Genomic DNA, 23,913 nt, shown 5'->3' with positions numbered 1-23,913 from the left:
AAATTTTGGTGGCGACTCCATTGAATTCGAGAAACACTCGAAATTTTAGGCTGCGACAGGTTAATCATTGACTTGTATTTCATTTGGCTTTAACGTTTTACCTCAGACTGTAGATTATTAGATAATTGTTACTATGCTTCTTATTCTAATATTATGACTTACTCTATTAGTAAAACCACTTAGGTGATAATAATTACTTGTTTATTAGGTGATAATATTCTTTAGGCTATATTATTTCTGTTTTTACTCTATTAGTAAATATAATTACTTGTTTATTAGGTGGTAATATTATTTGTGTTAAAATCACTTAGATTATTATCTCTAATTAAATCAAAATTTATGCTATCTTTAAATAGATAGTCATTAACATATTTATTTTTGTTCTAACTTATTCTGTACACTTAGCAAGTATAGTTAGGGGTTAATTGTTCTTATTTGTTTTTTTTTTTGTTATTAATGAAGTCGTTGGATTTTAGAGAAAATAATAAGGATTTGAATATAATTAATAATAGTTTTATGCTAACTTGATTACAAAAGACTCAATACTAATATCTATTTATAGAGAAGTATAGACTCAATCCTAAATCAAGAACAAATCCTAATAATAACTAGAGATATTATAAGATATCTTTATGATTATAAATTGATTATATAAATAACTTAAGATATTCTAATATAATATAAAATAAGTTTAAATATGTCTTTGGTCCTTGTGATTGTAACCTTTTTTTTTTTTTTTATTTTGGTTCTCGTAAGTGTTTTTGTTTGGTTCACATCCCTTCAAATATAGTTTCATTTTAAAATAGTATTTCTATCAAATTTCTGTTACAAAAACTCTAACACCGTTAAATATAAATTTAATTAAAACATATTATTTTTAACCTAAAAATAAATTCTCAATATAATTAAATTATAATATTTTTTAACTTAAAGTTAATCCCAAATATTTCATTCTCCTTCCCTTAAAAAACCTAAAATTAACAATTTCAAAATAGTTTCTTTTGAAATTGTTAGTTCAAGTTTAGACCATTAACACTGACAGGTTAATTGCTTGATAACAATTATCTTATATTATAAAAGATAGTGACGATGTTAAGATAACATCAGTGATTTTCTTTTGAAATTATTGGTTCAATATTTTTTTAGTTCTTACCTTCTATAATAATGGTTTCAAGGTGAAATCCGTTTTGAAGATTTCTTTGGTTGATCAGATTTTTCAATTCGTTGACCAGATTCTTGGTGAAATTGAAAATACTAGAAATCGAATTGGGAATGTTAATCAGAATTGAGAACCAATTGGATCTGATAATTGATGAATCAAAATTCAATTCGTTGAATTTCAATTTTTCCTTCACAACATAGACTTTTTTTTTTCAATAACAGTGAAAGAAATCCAACTCTCCGCCAAAAAATTGTGAAAATATGTGTTCAATCCACCACTTATTGAACCAAAATAGTTTCAGACCCCAATTTACCTTGTCCAATTTAAGAAATATCAATGGTCAAGATAGTGGCTTTGAGGAATGACTCCTTGCAAAAAGAACATAATAAACCATGCAAAGACACATAAAAAAAATATAAAAAATATGACACAGAGAGGATTTTTTATTAGAATATCTTTTTTTTTTAAGTAATCAAAATGCTCCACTCAGAAAAAAAAAAAAATAATAACAAAATGTCCTACTTTTTTGACGTTTCATGAGGTCACAACTCCAAGATGCAACTTGCTGAAGAAATTTTTTGTAATATTCAATAGAAGATCGCATTCCCAAGATGCAACTTAATTATATTTTGTTCACAACTTCCTCCTAATTTTTCTCTAGATCTTATAAATAAAAATAATTATAATTAAAAAAAATGATTTTCTCATTACATGTGATTTGGTAACAAAAATATTAATGCGGTTGAATATATGTGTCAAAACAAACAAGGTCATGTAGATTCAATTTATCAATCACCCACAAATCACTTTTTTTGCGACTAAATCAATTTATGATTTGGTAAATTGATTAATTTACAAATTGCTAAAATGTAAGTAGCAATTTGTAATTTGGTAAATTAATTAATTGCTAAAATGAGAAATTTGGTAAATCACATTTACCAAATCACATTTACTCAATGGCTAAATGCTTACAATTTGATAAGAAGCAGTGAGTAGTAAATTGATTAATCACAAATTGTTAAACTTTATTTTCTCATTAAATGTAATTTGGTAAATTATTTAATTTTCTCATTAAATTACAAATTGATTTAGCAGCAAAAAAAATGATTTAGGGGTGATTGATAAAGTAAATCTACATTACCTTAATTGTTTTGGCACATTTATGCAACTACATTAATTTGATATATTTTTTTCTTTAATTTAATATATTTTGTTTCATGTTATTAATATATTTTACTTTTTTTAATTATAATTATTTTTATTATTGTTATTATTTTTTATTTATAATATCCAGAGAAAAAAATAGGAGAAATTTGTGAATAAAATATAATTAAGTTGCTAATTTATCTGCAAAATAGGAGAGAGTTGTTAAAATAATTTAAATTTATCTACAAATTAGGAGGGAGTTATTAAAACAATATAACACCTTATTTGTTTAGACACATCTACAGCCATTTGTTTTTCTCTTCAATTTAAATGTAGTTTATTAATAGTATTTTGTTTTTTTAAATATTTTAATTATTTTTAATTTATTAAATAAATAATTTTTCAATTAGTAAAATAAATAAAAATTCAAGTCAGTACATGATTGCATCCTGAAAATGAGACCTTCTATTGAATGTTAAAAAAAAAATATTCAGTAAGTCGCATTATGGAATTGCGATCTCATGAATAACTCAAAAAAATAAGTCATTTTGATATTATTTTTTTTAGTGGAACATTTTAATTACTTTAAAAAAAAATTCTAATAAAAAACCCACACATTTTTTATATAAAAAAATTATCTGCATAGAAAGAATTATAAAAACTCGGGACCATGGATTCAGTGGGTGGCATATATTGGCCTTCCCCTAAAACTTTAGTTGTATATAATGTTATACATATACATATATATATATATATATATTATATAATACTCTAATAAGTTCAAATTATTGACATAAGAGTGTACATTTATCTATCAAAAGAGAAAAAGTGGTCCACTTAGGATTAAACAGAGAGTAGATTCATTAAAAGAAAATTAATATTATATTATAAATGTGTCAAACATTGTAGAACACAAGGAATATATATATTTTTGGTTACTAGTATGATATGTTTATAAATTTGTATTTTTGGTCTCTAGTATAATATGTTTATGGATTCGCTCCGAGAGCAAGATGATGAAAAAAAGATGAATTTATAATTCACAGAAGATGATGAAAAATCAACATAAAAAATAAAACATGTTTTAAAATGTAGAAGATATTAAAAAAAAATATTTATTGTTAATATTACCTTGAAGCTCTAAATAGAAGAGAGATGACAAATTTGACACCAAAAAATAAGGGAATGTTAGCGCTATGGAATGAGTATCATGAATTGATATTATTAGCGTTATGGAACTCAATTAAATGAACCAATTTAATGAGTTACCATTTTCAATTTCTTACTTGTTTGGATTTTCGCATTATCTGGTATGACTTCCTTTTTCATGAATAGTTTATTTTCTAAGTCTATATAATGGAAAGTATATTAGCCATAGAAACAAAGTAAAAGATCAAATTCTACAAAATGTCTTTTCATATCAATCAATCTTATTTTTTTGGTGTTTTATTCATTGTTTTGATTTTGGGGTCAGGTATGGTTAAAGCTACTTAATTTTATCATTTGAAATGAATTTTTGATATACAATTTACTAACTGATTTTTTTTCTTAGGCATTCAATTCAAATTTGATATTGTTTGTTGTATCAGCGTTCATGTAATCTATATATTAAATCAGTATTGGTAAACAATTCTTTTACAAAAGTTTTATTTTTAGGCCACCATAAAGGTATTTTGGGAGGGGTGGGCGGCGGTAGCGATCGGAGGTGGTGATGATGACGGTCAATAGTTGTTGGAGTGTTGTTCACATGTTTGAATACAAAACAATTATGAAATCTTTTCTTTTTTAGTTTTTAGAAAAAATAGTTACAAAATTAAGTAAAAAAATTCAACCAATCCCATTTTCATTGAACATGTTTTGATTTTGATATTAACTTTTAAAATTTAAAACAAAAAATTCACAACTACCCAAATAAACCTTTAAAAAATAATGCAAGATATGAAAATCAATAATAATAAGTTGTTTAGATGGTACAAATTAGATGTTTTAGTGCATAAATCCAAATAAAATTGAATTGAAAATTTGAAAAGTAAAGAAAGGAAAGTCATATGATAAATATTTTGTTTTGTTTGGTTTAGGACTTGATACCAGTTTGGTGAATGGAGATGATTTGACTGTTCCTGGAGGAGGAGTATGCATAGAGCCTTGCAATTCACTTTGTGATCCGGACTGCCGTGGGCTTGGATATAATAGTGGTGGGCGTTGTTTTGATAAACCTAACAACGCAATACCAGTTTGGTGTTGTTGTTTTCATTAAGGAGTTTTATTGTATCAATGTAATCGAAATAAATAAAAGATGTTATGAACTTGATTAATTTGTCTACTGCAAAAAAATTATACAAGTTGTTCATTTGAATTCTTTCAATCTGAGTTTATAATTACCTATGTTTCATTTTTAAGAATTGTTAGTATTATTCATAATGATTTACGGTTAACTGAAAATCATTAATCACTTGAGCTATATTATTTGTAGTTAGTAGAGAAATTTGATAAGTTAAAATATAATAAATAAAGATATATTAATGAAAATTAATAATTAATGTTGTATCGGTATTGTAAAGACAAATTTACGATCTACGATATAAACAATTGTACACATTACAAATTTTAGACAAATAAAACATTTAATGCTTCTCTAAAAATCAAGATTTTGTAGGTCTACTTAAGCATAAAAATTATATCAATAAAAACTAAAATATTAAATCAGCATCAAACAAGGAAAAATTCAAAATATTATTCTACCATTTTTATTATTCTATATCTGCCTAAAAAAATTTCTCCCAATTGAAATATACCTAGATAATAAGTTTTTTGAAAAAAGTAATTAATTTTTTTTATCGATAAAAAATGTACTTATAAATTCACAAAAATGTAATAAATTAAATTCCACAAAAATCTCCATTCAATTAAATATAATTGGTCCATTAAATATTTCCTTTAAAATACAATTATTTCACAAAAGTTGAAATAGAATACGTGCATTTTATATCGTGATCCTTCTCTCCATCTCACTTTTTTTTTTGGTGAAGTTCGACATCACTTTATCTCCAAATCTTTTTATTGAACTTTTTTTTTTTGCAAATGATGATGTGTGTGTTGTTCTATGACCAATTATTATTTGCATTTAATTGCATTGTATGAATTTGTTTTACTTTTTTCAATTATTTTAGATTTATTTGAAAATAGAAACACATGAGTGGTCTATAATGGCATAAATTGAAGTTGAAACACGATAAAAGTCTATTATATTATTCTCTTGTGACTATACATTTATTTGATGTTGTTCTTCTAACTTTGTTATGCAGTACTTATAATTTTTTAAGTGCTTATGATTTGTATTTATAAATGCATGAATATATTATTTCAATGTTATTTGTTTCAAACCTAATGAACGTTTATGATGTTGTTTATAGTTTAACATATAGATTATATATAGTTTTGTTTGCATTGAAATGTTAGAGATACATTTAAATCTCATAATAAAAATAAATTCAAATGAGCACCATTCAATTATTATTTGTTCAATTTTTTGACAAAGTTATAGTTTTATTCTTCTATAGATATGGTAGATATTTCGTTAACAAGTTGGGTATTTTGATTATTTGGTTGGATGTAAAAAAGCAAATTTTTTGAAAATTGAAAGATCGGTGATTAATATTTCTTTTACGTTTCTTAGAATAATATACTTTATATATATATTTTTAGGTGAGGGGATGGTGCTACATTACAAGGTAGGAAAGAACCTTTATCCTATAAGGTCTGTTACGTGTCATTTTTACCATTAGAGTTGCAAATATATATATATATATATTTCTTCATATAATGTGCATATTATTCTACAAACTTTATCTTCTTTAATATTTAAATTTTATATTCTTATAACAATAAATAGGTTGTGATCTAAGCAATATTGTTTATTTCTTTTAAATTTGGTTATTATTATTATTATTATTATTATTATTATTATTATTATTATTATTATTATTATTATTATTATTATTATATTACTATTATTATTATTATTATTATTATTATTATTATTATTATTATTATTGTTATTACTATTGTTATTACTATTATTATTACTATTACTATTATTGTTATTACTATTATTATTCCTATTACTATTATTATTACTATTACTATTATTGTTATTACTATTATTGTTACTATTACTATTATTATTATTATTATTACTATTGTTACTATTACTATTATTATTATTATTATTATTATTATTATTATTATTATTATTACTACTATTATTACTATTACTATTATTATTATTATTACTATTATTATTACTATTATTACTATTACTATTATTATTATTATTATTATTTATTATTATTATTATTACTATTATTATTACTATTATTATTATTACTATTATTCTTATTGTAGATTTCTCAAAAATATTTAACTCGGACTCTTAGTATTTTAAGTTAAAAATAAATTTTATAATAATAAAAAATGACGAAAGAATATAATATTTATGAAAAATATATCATACAATCTTTTATATTACACGGAAATAATATATTAGTTCTTTATATTTTTTCATAACAAGATCGTCATTTATTTATCTTTTGGTGTCAAGTTTATTATTTTATGTTAGTAATTGTTTCACTATTACTCATAATTAAAATCAATAAAATTGAAATCCAAACTTCTTTCAATTTTTTTTAAATAAACTCATGTAATTCTTAAGGGTTTTTATTACAATATAATCATAAGAACATTAATCATCAATGAGCAAAATATCTATTTGGTAAAAATGTTTTAAAAAAAATTATAATACATTAATTATAAGTTATTGTACGAGTATACACATAAAAAAAAATATTTATCGTGGGTTAATCAACATTATTATCAAATGAATGGGTTCTCTTAACCTGACATGAGTTACACCTCCTAATCATTAATTGTCCCTCAAATAAAAAATCACTTCTATTAGCCATGTAAGGATTAGTAAATCCATTAGTCACGTATAATCAGATGGATCTTCTCAAAATCATCAAACAATTGTAATAAAATGAACCACAATGATAAGACCCAAAAAAAATAATCAACCACTACGATCAATATCAAGTAATATTTTAGATGCATTTCAAAATTTGAACTCAACATCAAACTTATTTGCAGCATATGAAAAATAGAAAACTTCTTAACAAAAATAGATCATTTCAAAATATCAATTTTATACTGTGCATTAAACTAATTAATTACTATACTGAATTACTTATATTGATTTCAATTTTCAAATTTTGAATTAGGGAATTTAAATTGACTTATGACCGTATTCTTCCATTTGCATTTAAAGATGATAATTGATTATAAAAAATATAAAAAAATATATATATATTTGCAGTATTCAAAATTGTATCATTGATACAAATGATGGAATAGATCAAGATGTCATTAAAGATCACCACAAACTTGTCTAAGAATGGACGAAAGATACGGTTCATATAATCCATGAAGATAGTTGGCTCATTGGTCACTCCAAAGTGCATCACGAAGTACTCTTAGTGCCCATAACGTGTTCTAAAGGTCGTCTTGAATATATCATTTTCTTTCACTCGAATATGATGGTACCCCGACTTTAGGTCAATCTTAGAAAACACATATGCTCCTCTGAGTTGGTCCATTAAATCATCGATGAATGGTAATGGTATCTATTTTTTATTGGGACTTTGTTGAGTTGTCCGTAATCAACACAATGTCTCGACTATCTGTCCTTTTTCTTAACCAACAAGGCCAAATGAATTGCTTAAACAAAAAGGTCTTACAATTACTCCTTTAATTATGATAGCTCTAATGGGGCTATTATGTAAGGAGCGATAGAAATGGGTCCAATACCTGAAATAACATTGATAGAAATTTTGAAATCGCAATTGGAGGTAGTCCTGGTATGTATGGTGGGAAGACTTCGGAGAAATCCTTCACCACTGTGATATCATCAACAACAACCTTGGGTTCATACTTATTGAGTTGAGAAACACATATTTATGAACTCCTCCCTTCAGAGAAAACTTCAATCTTTTAGCTAAAAGGAACTTCAAAATATTGAGATATGAAAATATCACATTTCGTCGAGCAGTCAAATAGGATGTAGTTGTTAGACACCCAATCCATTATAGAACTTCTCCCAGATGTTTTAGAGGAATACAAATTAAATTGACCTTAAAATTCATTTTAAACACAGTCAGTAGACATTTCAAGCACGCCGACATCTAACTAGAGCGAGTCCACCCAATCCAATAAAATGAACAAGTGTGTTACGCCTGAAACATATATCATAGAGAGTAATTTTCCAGCAATTAAACATTCACCCTGAATAAGTTTATGAGGGAACATGGCACTTCTTCTTCACTGATATGATAAAAACATCCTCGAGCAGTAGGGTGTGCAACATCCTTTTTGTTGACAACATCCATATTGTCAGCAATATCCTTCTCCCGACAAACCTTTGCAAGATGGCCTAATTTTTTTGACAAGCATAACATAATATGGTTCTTCCATGACACTTAGTTATCTTATGTCTATCATTTCCACAACGAAAGCATCGAATGGTATGTGTTTGGTTCTGTTAGGGATTCTAAGCCCCTTGATCTCCCTCATTTGGGGTCCTAGTCGATCTCTGGTTATCCCATGCATACGGGTATACGACTTTTGCTATTGAAATTGTCTGCCTTTATATTTTAGGTCACCATTTCCCTATTCAAAAGTAACACTCAAAGACAGAACCCCATAATTAAATGATAAGGTTGTGTTTGATTTCTACCTGAGGTCTCGCTAGTCCACCAATAACACCTCTATTCAATCAGCCATGTTTCATTATCTCTAAGGGTCCCATAGACTTCTCAATCTCATACCTGAGCCCGCTTTCAAACCTCTCACACATGTACTTTTCATCCATTTGGTTACAAAAGTAGCGGAAATATTTTGCTAGAGACTCAAACTTTGTTGCATAGTCGGACACTGTGAGACTTCCCCAATATAGTTTTAGGAATTGGGCATCCTTCAATGCCCTAGCACTCTTCGAAAAGTATTTGTCCAAGAACTTTCTCTTGAAAAATTCTCATGTTAGCCTTTTGTGGTTTCCTTCCATCATTTGTCTCGCCTCTCCACACCAATATTTGACTTCACCGATCAACTAATATGCGGCATACTCCACCTTCGTGTCATCTGGACAATGAAGGATCTCGAAGATCTTCTCGATCTCTTGTAGCCAGAGTTCAAGCCCAACAAGCTACAATCAAGGTTCAACATAATGCATAGAGGGGTTCTAGGAAAGAGAGGTGGATCAAAGGACCACTTAATAATCAAGTTTTTCCTTAGTCAGAATCACCCTAATACAACTTTTTACGTATTACACTTCCCTTCTATTATGGGGACTCTGAAATTTTATATATTGTCTTTATTACAAAAATTTAGATCATAAGGAAAAAGGTAAGTAATTCAGTAATTAAGAATTATTTATAATCATTATAAATTCAATTGGTCTAATTAATAACGTCATTAATGTAGAGGTCAATTAAGTATTGCATGTTTTCAATTGAAGCCAATTCAATCATTAGAGTATAAATTCTGAATATTTAAAATCATGATATTACAAGCAATCATTTCATTCTTCAAATCAAGAAACAATAATTCTATAGTATAACAAAATAACAACTAATTATTTTATGATTTAAATTTAAAAAAATCCAAATCACAAGTATTAAATTCATAACATCATAAATAAAAAGAAATTATTGCATTGAATCAAATAAAATCAAGATCATTTCAAGCTACAATACAAAAAACTCATAATATCACAAATCATAACTAATTATTGCAATTGAATCAAATAAAAAATTATTTCAAATCATAAGATCAAGAATTTAAGACATCATAATTGCAATTAATCAGAGGAAATTTTCTTTTTTTGGGAGAAAAATAAATTAGTATTAAAAGAGATCAACTAATCAATACATTGTGTTAATTTTTCTACATATATATATATATATATATATATATATATATATATATATATAATAAATACTAGAACAAAAATATAACAAAAAGTGTTTGGGTTATTGTTTACACTCAAAGCACATCATGAAAACTAGCACTACCATAGGCTTGACAAGCCTGTAACAACTATATTTGAAACACATGCACATAATGACCAAAAGTTGTTATTAAGGTTGTAGCCGGTCCAAGGTAAGGGTGAGACAATCAAAGCTAAAAATATCAAAGAGGATAAATGAGTGATGATCAAAAGTGAAAACTCATATTGAGAGGTAATTCAACAAAATATCATTAACTTTATTCCCACACTCTCTTTTTTCACCACAACTCTTTGTTCACATCACAACCATTTTTCTCATTTATTCATCAATATTTTTTTCTATATATATATATATATATATATATATATATATATATATATATATAATAAATACTAGAACAAAAATATAACAAAGTCAAACATCACACGTCAATCAAGGCATGCGTCATAAAAGATCGTCTCACCTCAAAAATTTCTAACAATTATTGATTTGATACCATTATGTAACGCCCTAAATTTTGATCCAAAACAATACTTAACAATGCTTATTGGTTAGAAAAATTACGACAGTTTTTTTAATTTTTTTTAAGTAAGAATACCTAAACTACTATTCATTTAAATTATTTAGTAACAACCACATTTATTTAATATTATGAAGAAAATGTTTATTCAAAGGCGAAAACAAAGTAAAAACAATTGTTCCTAACGGAAGGAAACTCACTTTCATATTTGTAGTGCTTCTAAATTTTGGTGATGAAAGATTAAAAATAAACTTAGAAATATCGCCGCAAATCTATTTTTACCAAATAGTCTTTAAAACCCATTTTTACACCACGTACGTCGCACATCAATACTCATCAACTATTCTTTAATCTCCTCGAAGTCATTAGTACCTAAAAGGTTGTTGGAAGGATCAATTTGTTTCCATCATTCACATCAAATCAAAGTTAAACATATAAAAAAATGTCACATAACATATAAACGTAAGAACTTCCAATTTAAGAGAAAAACGCAAACAAATAAATTGTATAACAAAAATATATGCATAATGCATGCTTTTAAAACTATATGATTCAGATTTAAAATTTGTCACTAAGGCAACTTCCACGAAGATGCATATGTCATAACATGATGATATGTTATCAAATGAATATTCTCACACAACCTACTAAGATCATGTCATATACATTCAAAAAGTCAATTTTTTAAATCATCATCTTATTGACAAATCACTAAGATCATATACCACATATGCTTATCATGAGAATCATATATTCATATACAAATAATCATAAAAATCATAACTTTCACTACATACACATGAAAATCGAAACTTGATTTCCCACTCATCATAAAAATTAAAACTCAAACACATGTCATATATGAATTTCAACTTTAATCTATACTAGTCATAAAAATTAAAAATTATATCACATATAATACAAAAAATTGAACCTTGTTTGATATACACCATAAATATTAAAACTTTAACATATATAACATGAAAATTCAAACTTCAACCCACATATTTCAATAAAAATTAAAACTTTATCACATATAACATCAAAATTCATACTTTACTTCTTCAAAATTATAAATTACATATCGAACTCAAAAAAATTGGGATTTTATTATTTTAATCCATTAGTCTACATTTATTCCTTTTAAAAGACAATAAATCACAAATATTTTTTTCATTTCATTCAACCAATGGTATAATTAATTTGTGTGGGGAAAAGCGCTTAACTTGGTCGTTTTTCTTTCGAGCACAAAGCCCTAAATCCCACGAAGTTGTTAGCAAGAAAAAAGAGTTCCAAGCTTTTTATGCACACAAAAAGAAGGTGTGAAGGTAATGGTGGCTAGGGTTTCAGTATTCCTTTCTATTTACATAATGTTGTCTGTAAATGGTTTGTGAGTGAGGTTTTTTTTTTCTGCTTATTATTACTGAGTACAGAAAAATTATGCACTTAGGAAAAAATTAAAACGGAGATTGGTGGGTAGATAATGTTGGGACTGAATGAAGAGTAGGTGGGAGAAAATATCTTTTTTTTTTGTTAACCTTGATAGTGCACTATCAAAGTCGTGATTAATAGAAAAATGTGTTTTTTTTTGTTTTATAACAGCTCAACTCTTATCGTTATCAACATTGTTAATCACGACCTTCTCGCCCCTCCACCCAATTGAAATAGTGAATTTTTGCCTTCCATGAGAATTAAACCCGATGCCTAGGGGATAAATACCACTATCCATTCATTCTCACTACCAATTGAGAAGCAACAGCCCAACCCTTACCTAGAAATAGAGAGTTTTTTCCTTCCTTGGGAATCGAACCCGATACTTAGGGGATAAGTACCACTGTCATTTCTTAACGTCCAAACATTAGAAGGGGGTTGAATTATGTTTGACAAAGTTGATGACTTTTTTCTAATTTGATCAATGTTGGTTGCTTTTATGAATTACTTAGATAAGAAGCAATGTGATTCAGAGGCAGCAAACAATGAAAGCATAAATAATTGGTCATATAGATTTATCTTGGTTCACCAATAACTTGGCTACATCCAGTCTACTCATTCAGAAGGCTTTAATTCACTAATTCAAATACCTTATTTTTACAAAGCATGTGACCCTTCAAGCCAGTTTTTCCAAACAGCCTAACAACCCCAGACTTTTGAGGAACAAACCCCTTTGACCCTACAAGTCAAGTCTTCTCCTAACAACCTAATAATCTAGTCCCCTCAAAAAGAAGGATTTGTCCACTAATTCAAAACATGAATTACAACAACACCTGACTCTACAAGTTTGTCTTCCTAAAACAACTTGAACCTGCAGACTTTTTGAGACAACCACACCTTGACCCTACAAGTCAAGTCCTCTCTACACAACTTGAAACCTACAGATTTCTAGAGGCACACTAAATCCACCATTGGGATGGGTTGCAAGATATTGGAACTAATTCGATTTTGCTTCTATTAAGCAGATTGTTTCAATTGTTTTTCCACACTACAACACTTAGAATATTTTACTTTGAGTGTTTTGCTAGAACTCAAAATCTTAAAATCTAAACACTTAGAAAATATTGAGCTCTTAAGGTTTTCTGCAAAACTTTAGTTTTATGGATTTATGAGTTTGTGAGATTATCCTTTCGTTCTTCAGCTTTGTTTGCTATTTTTAGGAAAAATTAGGGTTTCAATATTGTTTGTTAAGGATTCTAAATCGTATGTCCTTTCTAGCTTAGTCAACAATTATTTCTTTCAAATATAGTTCAGATTGATACGATCTAGATAATATGACCGTTATGCAATTTTTTATTTTCCAATATGATATAAGCAATTATTCTAGAAAGATATTGTGCGTATTTGTTCAGATTACATTTGCAAATTGATTCACTTGAGTCTTCCTTCATACGCTTGATATTATTTGGGTGGGAACAATTCAGGGCTAGTTCGTGGACCTTCAGAAGTAAGGATATAGTTAAGTCCAATTCAATATGTTGTTCAATCTATCAGAGCCTTAGACTTTTCATCAAAGTTGTTCACTTTTCTCCATTAGAATGATTGACTTGATTGTTGGAGTTAGATGTTATGTTGTTTGAATAATTTTGTTAGATGCAAAATTGTGTGGCTTAGAATTAGTGGCATAGGAAACTTCACCTTTATTGCAATATTAGATTCGTTGCAACTTTAGAGGCTGCTTATCGAAGGCAACATTTTGGAACGCGTTGCCGTTGTTAGAGCCAATGGAACATGAGCTTCAAAGGTAGGCTTGAAAATAGTAGACTTTAGAGGCTTGCTAAATAATATTTTTCATCAGAGGCATGCTAAAGTTACTGTTCATCTGAGGCATCATACAGTTATTCTTCATAAGAGGCATGCTACATTTACTCTTAATCAGAGACATGGAAACTCTAGAGACACGTTGAATCTCCATAGGCACATTTTATTCAGAGGCATGTTTATTTACCAGGAACACACTGAGCTTTAGAAGCACGTTGAACTACCAAGAACACGCTGAACTAGCAAAAGTACGCTGAACTATCAAAATCACGCTATTAGAGGCAAATGCACGTACTTTTCCAAAATGTGCATTTTTCTGATTCTACAAATTTTGTTAATTGATTTGACTTTGTTTCATCTGGCCTTTTTACTTCCTTTGGTTGTTTCCTCTGGTCACTTACTCTAGTGATTTCTTTTCGTCACTTCCTCTAGTGACTTGCTTTGGAGACTTCGTCTGGTCACTTCCTCTAATATATCCTTATATCTTCTTTTGATTTCTTGTTCTAATTCATGCACACTTAATGAAGCCATTAGTGCAATAAATTTTTCTCACAAAATACCTTTTTTAACATCAAAACCACACAAAGGAATTGTTCTTGGGACCAACTAGGTTCCAACACTTAGTCTCTTGAATAGTTGTTATCTTTGGTCTCCACTTGCTGGGAATACTTCTGAGAATCTTCTTGACGTGGTCAGAGGTAGTGTAGCTCTTTTGGAGAATCTTCAGTTTGAAAGTGCTGGAAAAGACAAGAAAATGGGGTTTGGATTATGTTTGTCGTTTCATAAAGCTACTTCGATTTCTTTACAAATATTGTTCTTTATCAAAACATTCAACTCACTTTTAAAAACAGATGTAGATAGAGTAAGGTTGAGCCATAAAGAATTAAGATGCGAGAAATAGATAAGGGTAAAGAAAACACAAATATTTTATACTAGTTCACAATAAACTATTGCTACATCTAATCCTCCCCTTATAGAGAGATTTTTCCTCTGTAAAATTGATGACTTAATCCATTATTTCCATAAATAGCATACAAATATTCTTTATTCTTCCTCTAAAGGCTTTCAGTATTTTTCTCTAGCCTCTCTAGGTGATCATCCTCAGAACCTTCAACTTTTTAGCATCCTATCGTTGAAGTTAATGAGAGTTGTTGTACCTTTTCAAGTACCTTTTAAGGATGAGAGGGTTGTACTTTTTCTAGTTTGTGTCTGATTTGACACATCGTTTGTTTTTAGGATTATAACTCTCATTGATAAGATGTTACATATTAAGTCCTACATCAGTGCAAGTGTGTGAGAAAACTTTTGAATGATTTACATCAACTCTAATAACTCTCTATGAGATGATAATTCACTCATTCTTTTAGTTTGATGTGTTCTTTTTTTAAATTTTGTTCTTAACACATAGCCTTTTTCATTATCTCTCTCACACTCTCCCACTCGTAATGGATTGTGTAAGTTCTTCTTAAATAGAAAGATGAAGTGTTTGTTGAGAACATTATTGTTGGAAATCTCCAATCACCATTTAAGGCATATCAACCTTTAATATGTATTCATATATATCTCCATGAATGATTTTGTGTATCTTGATATTGACGACAGGGAAGCAGAGGATACTATGATCAAATCAAATCTTAAATACTTTCAGACAAGTAGAAAATTCAAAATGTTCATTAAAGGATGTGTAAAATGCTTTGTCTTTTTTGAAGTATTGAATTCTTTATAGCGTTGTCTTTCATCAGAGGATACATAGTAACTTTGAGTCAGAGGAAATCACTTGGTTTTCATGCTAATTAGAAGCAGATGATCATGTGCTTGATGAATTCATCATAGGTAGACAAACATTCATTTGTTGAATTCATCAGAGGCAGATGAACACACGCTTGTTGGATTCATCAGAGGTAGACGAACACACGCTTTTTGGATTCATCATAGGTAGACAATCCAAGACATATTTTCATTAATCAGAGATAACTGACACAAAACATATATGCATTCATTTGAGGTAATTGAACCAAGGCATTGCGTGCATTTCCAGAGGCAACTGAGACACAACGTTGCTTTCATCATCAGAGTCAACTGAAGCTTGCTTACTTTTTCAGAGTCAACTGAAGCTTGCAACAATAAAGTTGCATGTCACAAGACATAGATTGTAGAGTAGAAACAAAATCTTAGTTTTTTTGTCTTCTTCCAATCATCAATGGATATATCTTATGATAAAACAAATATTTTTCTATGCTTGTCTTTGCAATGCTTGTCTTCCAATCATCAAAGAAAAATAAAACTTGCTCCATTAGTAGAACAATACAACTTGCTCCATTAGTAGGTGATAATTGTTCTTTATTTGTTTGTTTTTTTTATCATTAAACTATTAACCAAAAGATTGTAGCTAAAACCAATTTTTCACTAACACAAGTCAGAGACCACAATTTGGAATCAATAGAACATTTTCTCAATGTCTTCATCATCCTTCATCTGAAAGTGTTTTTACTTTTTGACGAGTAGATTTTCTTTGGCTTCCTTTACCTACTTGTTTCCTTCGTAGTTGAGAACCAGAGCATCAAAGATACTCTTTGATGTTTCTTTGTTGCTGCATTTTTCAAACTCTTTAAAGGTGATAACATTCATCATGAAGGTTATGGCTTTATGATGCATTTTGTATTGGATCTTTTCTAGATATTTATACACCAGCATCATCTTTTGGAGCCTTATAGCCATCTTCGATTATGTCCAAGAGTTTAGCTTCGTGAGATAAGTAGAAGCTTTTGAGTCTATATTTCCAGTACTCGAATCGTTTTCCATTAAACAAGGGAACCTGTTAAAGTTTCCACATGTAACTTTGTCACGAAAATTTGTCATAATAACAGATCTTTACTCAAACATGGTTGAGTGCTCAACTTTGAGATTGTGCTCCAATACCAATGGTAAAACGAGAAACGCAAGAAATAGGGGTTCGAATTGTGTTTCTTTTTTTAAAAAAATTAATGTGACTAAGCTCTGATAAGAAAAATAGGGCATATGAACAAAAAAAAAATAGAATAACACAAATGATTTATCCTGGTTCACCACTGACACGATAGCTATGTCCATTCATGTCAACCTAAAGGATTTAATTCATTAGTTCACCACATAATTACACTTTCACTGAATTCTACTAATCAAACTGGTTGTGTTCAAGTAACCTCAACTTCTCGCTTAGTACAGTCAAGTTGTTTAGGAAGGCAACCACTACTGGGCTAGCTTACAAGAGAACAGGTAAAGGTTTTTTGAAAGGTTATAACATGAGTGTTTACGAAGTTGCATTTACATAAATTTATCTCAACACTTTGGTAAAATGAATGATTAAGAGCAAGAGTGCATATGAGGTTGTATATGCTTATAGCAAGGAGTTTCTTGTTTTCTTCAAGTGAGGAATGCACTTCATTTTATAGATATCGTTTAGGGTTTCTGGTCGTTGTGTTGATTGCAAGAAATCAACACAAATCATGAAGTTTCGTACCATATCTTTTAAGATTGATTTGCGATAGAAAACTTTTCAAAATGAATCCTTGTAAGCGTATCTTGGTATGAAGACAGGGAAGTAGAGGATATGATGATAAGAACATTTCTCATAGACCTTCAAACAAATAATAGATTATGGATCTTCATCAGAGGATGCGTAAAAGCTTTGTCTTCTTCATATTGTTGATTTTTCACAGAGTGTTGACTTTCATCGTAACATGCATCATAATTTAGAGTTAGACGATCAGTTTCTTGTTGCGATTACTAGAGGCAGACGAACGAATACTTGTTGCATTCATTTGGGACAAATCATTGGATACTTGTTTCATTCATCAGAGACAAACGAAACATAACATATCTTGTATTACTTGAGTTACGAGAGGCACTTTTCAAAGCACATTTGCCAAACTTAAAATTATAAATAGAAGCAGAGTCTTAGTGTTCCTTTATCTTAGTCCAATTATAAGAGGATACAACATATGATCCTACATAATTCACTTGATTTGGGACATGCACACTTAATCAGAACGTTAGTATTTTAAATTGCTCCCACTAACTGATTTTGTTATCATTAAAACAAGTAAGGGTCATTTTTATTCAAACCAACTTGGTTCTAACAAAATAAACATTCAGACATCATATGCTCATCATAGTGGACTTATCCTCTGACAAAAGAAACACATGACAACATCTGAAAATGTCATCCTATAGAGTTCATGCCGCTTCTATCAAGATACGATGAATCAATAATGAAGACAAATTAAGAAAAAAAATTAACGTTAATTCAAGATCTCTAAAGATTTTATACGAGTTATTATTTCAGATGCTGATTTTATGAAATCATAGAAACAATAAGAAACTCTAATGAATTCACAGCTTATCTTTAAAAAAAATTATCGTCACTACAACACAAGAAAAAAACAAGAGAAAAAATCTAGTATCGTCACAAATACAAACTCGTGAAAACTCTTGTATTAGCTCTATGTGGTGAGAAACCTAAAACACTTTATGAGAGAAATTTTTGTAAACATTCTTGTTTGTGAGTTTGTCAGAAAACCATCTTAAACATTATTGTAAGTTGGTCTAGTAGTGTTTAGTGGATGTGTAATATTGTTGGTGATTAGTGGATGTGTGATATTGTTGGTGATTAATGGATGTGTGATATTATTGGTGATTAATGGATTAAATCATTCATAATGAAGGGATTGGATGTAGGTACGATGTTAGTGGTGATTAAGGACAAATTGCCTTGTGTTACTTTTCTCATCATTTTACTTGCTTTTAACATCACCAATTTTTAATCTGTTTTTTAATTGAGTTAATTTTTTAAAACAAAACACAATTCAAACCCCCCATTTCTTGTATTTTTCTCTCTACAATTGGCATCGGAGCTTAATCTTAAGGTTGAGAACTTAACTGTGTTTGAGTAAAGATATTCTTTTTTATTATGACTAACTATGGTTATGAAGCTACAAGAGGAGATGTTAATAGGTTTTTTTTGTTTGATAGGGATATATTTGTATATTGGAAGGTCCATATGAGAAGTTTTTACATGTCACATGATCCTGAACTTTGTGACATATTCGAAGACGGCTATGAAGCTCCTAGAGATGTTGTTGGTGTTAAAATATCTAGAAAGGATCTCAACGCTGATCAAAAGAAGAAAAAAAATACAAGATACATCATAAAGCTAGAAGTTGTATGATGAATGATATCACTTTCAAAGAGTTCAAAAAATGCCGCCATAAAGAAACAACTAAAAGCATCTTTGATGCCTTGATCTACAACTGTGAAGGAAATAAACCAGTGCAAGAAGCTAATGTAAATTTGTTTGTGAAAAAGTACGAACTTTTCCACTTTTATGATGTTGTCATTATTAGAACCATGTTAGTTTGAAGAACTATGGCTCTTTACATGTTTTGATGATAAATAAAATATTTTATGGGAACAATATAAAGCATTAACGCTCTATTTAAGTGTGCAGTTCCCATATTAGATTTATTTTGAATAAATTTACGCTACATCCTCTGATGTTTGGAATGACTTAAAGGAACACCAAGACTCCACTCTAGAATTTGTACTCTAAATCTGATGAAGGCACTCTAAAATGCGTCTCTATGATTCGGTGAATACAAGAAATACTCTGATTTGTTTGGTTCTAATGACTGCAACAAGTAAGTGATTGTCTACCTCTATTAAGTGTGATAAGCAAGTGGTTGTCGCCTCTAATAAGTGTGACAAACAAGTGACTATTTGCCTCTGATAATCGTGTCAAGCTTCTAGATAGTCAACTGTATGATAAGGAGTCAACACTCTAGATAGTCAATGCTCTGATAGAAGTAAATGCCCGAAAAATTTTAAGCTTCGAAAAGTCAAACCTCTGAAGAAGACAAATTTATGCATCATTTACTCAACACCTTGAATTCGTTATTTGTCTAAAGAACAATGTGACATACTTTGATCATGATATCATATGCTCTTTTTGTCTTTATATCAAGATACAAAGAATCAATTACAAGAAATAATTTTGGACAAGCTTTAATGGTGAACCAATCTCTGAAGATTTGATATGAAAATTCATGATATACGTTGATTTCTTGCAATCAAGACAACGACCAACAACCTGAAAGCTCTCTATAAAAGGACGTGCAACTCTTATTGAAGAATACAACTACAACGTACCACAACAAGCACAATAAAACTGTCTCTACACTTTTGTTCTTAATCTTCTACTTTGTCTAAGTGCTACGAAAAGTTATTTGAGAATACAACATTGTAAACACTCTCTTGTGAGAGTTATTCAGAAAACCGTTAAACCTATTCGATTTGTAACTTAGCCTAATAGTGGTTGCATTCCTCAACTGTGTGACTATACTAAGCTAGAAGGTTGACAAGACTTGAATGCAGTCGGATTAACTAGTAGGTGTTAAGTGGAAGTGTGATTTAGTTGATTAAATACTTTAGTTTGAAAGGACTAGACGTATTAGGTGTTTAAGATGAATTGTTTGTATTGTTCTATGTTTTTTATTTATCTGCTATGTTTTCGTCACTTTGTTTTAATCTTGTTAAAACAGTTTTAAAATAAAATACAATTCAAACCCCCTGTTCTCGTTCTACAGTCTTCAATCAAAAGTCATGTAAGAAAATTAGTCAAACAGATGGATCAAAACTATATATTGGTCAAAGGAGAAACAGTATTTACAAAATAAATTTATCAGATTTGAAAAAACAAGAAGTAAAGTGTCTCATGTTAATGAAAGAAGAACAACTGATCTAGCACAAAAGGTTGAGACATGCCAACTTGAGATTAATTTCAAAGTTGAAAAGATTTGACCTAGTTAGAGGTTTTCCAAATCTAAGATTTGAATCGGATTTTCTTTGTGAGGCATGTCAGAAAAGGAAACCAACTAAATCATAATTTTCTTCAAAGAACGTTGTTTCCACTTCTAAACCACTTTAACTTTTACAACTTGATATATTTGGTCCAGTAAGATATGCTTATGCCAATGGTAAAAAGTATGGATTTGTTATTGTTGATGACTATTCCAGGTTGACATGGGTTAAGTTCCTTAAACACAAGGATAACTCACATAAAGTTTTCACTACCTTCTGCAAACAATTGCATAATGAAAAAGGTTTTTGTATTACAATTATTTGTAGTGATCATGTTGGTGAATTTGAAAATAAACCTTTTGAAAACTTATGTGAAGAGAATGAAACTCAACATGATTTTTCTTCTCCTAAAAAACCGTAGCAAAATGGTGTTGTAGAAAGAAAAAATATATCTCTTTAGGAAATGGCATGCACCATGATTCATGAAATGAATGTTGTCAAACACTTCTGGACAAATGCAATGAACACTGCATGTTATATTCAAAATAGAACCTATACAATACATATTCTTAATAAGACACCTTATGAACTATGGCAAGGAGTAAAACCCAACAGTTTTTTATTTTCATCAATTTGGTTACATATGTTATATATTGAACACCAAAGAGAATCTTAGTAAGTTTGATTCACAATCTAAAAAGTGCATCTTTTTAGGATACTCTTAAAGGCCTAAAGCTTATAGAGTATTCAATAAAGAGACATTGGTCGTGGAGAAATCAATCCATGTCAAAGTTGATGACAAAAATCTTGTCCATCAAAAGTTAAAGCTCAATGAAGATTTTGCAGATTTGCAGATATTAGAAGAATTAGATAAATTAGAGGAAACAACAAAATTTCACTATAAAGAATCAGAAGATGTACTTGAAAATACAATGACAAGTAATAACCATATACAAGTCAAAGCAGGAACCTAAGGTTGGATGGAAATACAAATCTTCAAATCTAGACTCTTTGATTATTGGAAATTTAAGTGATTCTATGAAGACCAGACCTGCATATAAAGAAACATAAATTTCAGGCTTTTGTCTGAAATCAAGTCTGCAACAATAAACGAAGCTCTATCGGATGATGGATAGATTATGATCATGCAAGAAAAACCAAACCATTTACGAGAAATGATACATGGGATCTTGTACTCGAGCCCAAAGAAAAGAAGTCAATTGGAACCAAGTGAGTCTTCATAAACAAGTTACATGAGAAAGGTGAAGTAGTAAGAAATAAAGCTAGACATGTAGCTCAAGGCTATAGTCAACACGAAAGTATTGATTATATTGAAACTTGCTCTTGTGGCAAGGTTAGAAGCAATCAAGATTTTACTTTCTTTTGCAGTTTTTAATAAAACTATTTATATCAAATGAACATAAAAAGTGAATTCTTTAAAAGAATTCTAATTAAATGAATTCTTTTCGCTTTCTAGAACAAGGAAATAATTAGGGGAACACCCAAATATCAGATTCCTTTATTCTTATGAGCATACATAGCCAACTTCAATATCCTAAGAATCCTAGTAGACTAAGGATGTTCGTGTATATTTGGTAGTTGGAGTTGTTTCGCATTTTAAAGTTACAAAGAAGAATCCACTGCCATACAATGCATGTGATTTGCAGGGTTTTAGCGGCTCGACCATCAGAACTTGGGCCAGATATGTCAAACTTGTGGTTGCATTTGAGAAGGTGATACCCCAAATACATTAAAAACACTATTTTTCTTGTCATGGATTGTAAGTAAATCTGCAATTCCATTATCAGTCTCCCAACTTTCGTCGAACGTTGTGTTGTATCTTCAACAATACACCTAAAAATGAATATTAACTAGTGTGGCCAAAAGCAAATCAATGCTTAACTTGACAGGTTTGTAGCTACCCCTAAGAAGATTTCTATGTTTCCTAACTACACAAAATCTCACCTTCGACGGTATGTCTCGGATCATTGTCCTTTATTTTGTCAATTTTATACTAATTATCCACGTAGGAATCATAACAAATCCCACAGAAGATTAGAGAAAGTCTAAATTAAGGATGCTGATTGTTAGAATAAAGCACATATTAAAATTGGGTAATAAGAGATATGGAAAAATTCCAAGAGGAATAAAGCACATATAAGAGAATCTAGTTATCCTAACCTTTAATACCAATGATCAACATTTAGAATGTGACTAGAGACATATAGAGTATGACCTCTCTATGATATGTTAGAATGTAAAGAGATCAATATTTCAAAAATTAGATTGGGTCGGCAAGTTCAACCGATTGAATAGGGAATTGAGGTTGATACCGATTCAAGCAAAAGTTAAAACATGTTGGTCTGTAAAAACTGAAATTGGATTGCAAAAACCGGTGGAAACCAACCGGTCCACTGAACAGATGGAAATCGGCCAATCCACTGAACCGGTGGCAGTTTTGGAAATCTGTAAAGTTTTTAAAACCCAATTCTGAAATTATTTTTATTTAAAAGTTTTCTTCTAACTTCAAAACCCTTATCTTTTTCTTCTCTCACGTCGCAACCTCTTAGACACGTGCAATCTCATCCAAACTCTGTGTCTTTAAAAAACAACTCTTGCAAAGATGAAATCATCACATCTTGTGTTTGGCTTACCAACTTCATTCTAACTGGAGAAGTTGCGAAGATGAAATCATCGCATCTATCCTTTATGAGATACATATTTTAGAAATAATATGGTTTTCAATTTCATAAACAGACTTGTGGTAGTTACCATTGAGAAATCCCTCAAAGTCCTGCACGAATTTAAAGCAATCCTTTCCAATGCAAAGCTGCTTGGCCAACCTCTTCCTAGGAAAGGAAACTGGGGTCAGGTTAAGTGAAATCCCCCTCATGTGGACTTTATAAAAGTCAATTTCGATGCGCACCTTTTGAATATGC

The 23,913-nt window shown here is 29.5% G+C and overlaps 1 pseudogene; it reads left to right on the top strand.

Moving 5' to 3' along the window:
* LOC140919687 (uncharacterized) overlaps positions 1–23,913 on the top strand; it is a 42,319-nt pseudogene that overhangs the window by 18,228 nt on the left and 178 nt on the right.

The sequence above is a fragment of the Cicer arietinum genome, chromosome 3 (genome assembly GCF_000331145.2).
Source record: "Cicer arietinum cultivar CDC Frontier isolate Library 1 chromosome 3, Cicar.CDCFrontier_v2.0, whole genome shotgun sequence".
Lineage (NCBI taxonomy): Eukaryota > Viridiplantae > Streptophyta > Magnoliopsida > Fabales > Fabaceae > Cicer > Cicer arietinum.
Note: the sequence above shows the minus strand (reverse complement) of the source record. Positions and strands in the feature narration are given on the sequence as shown.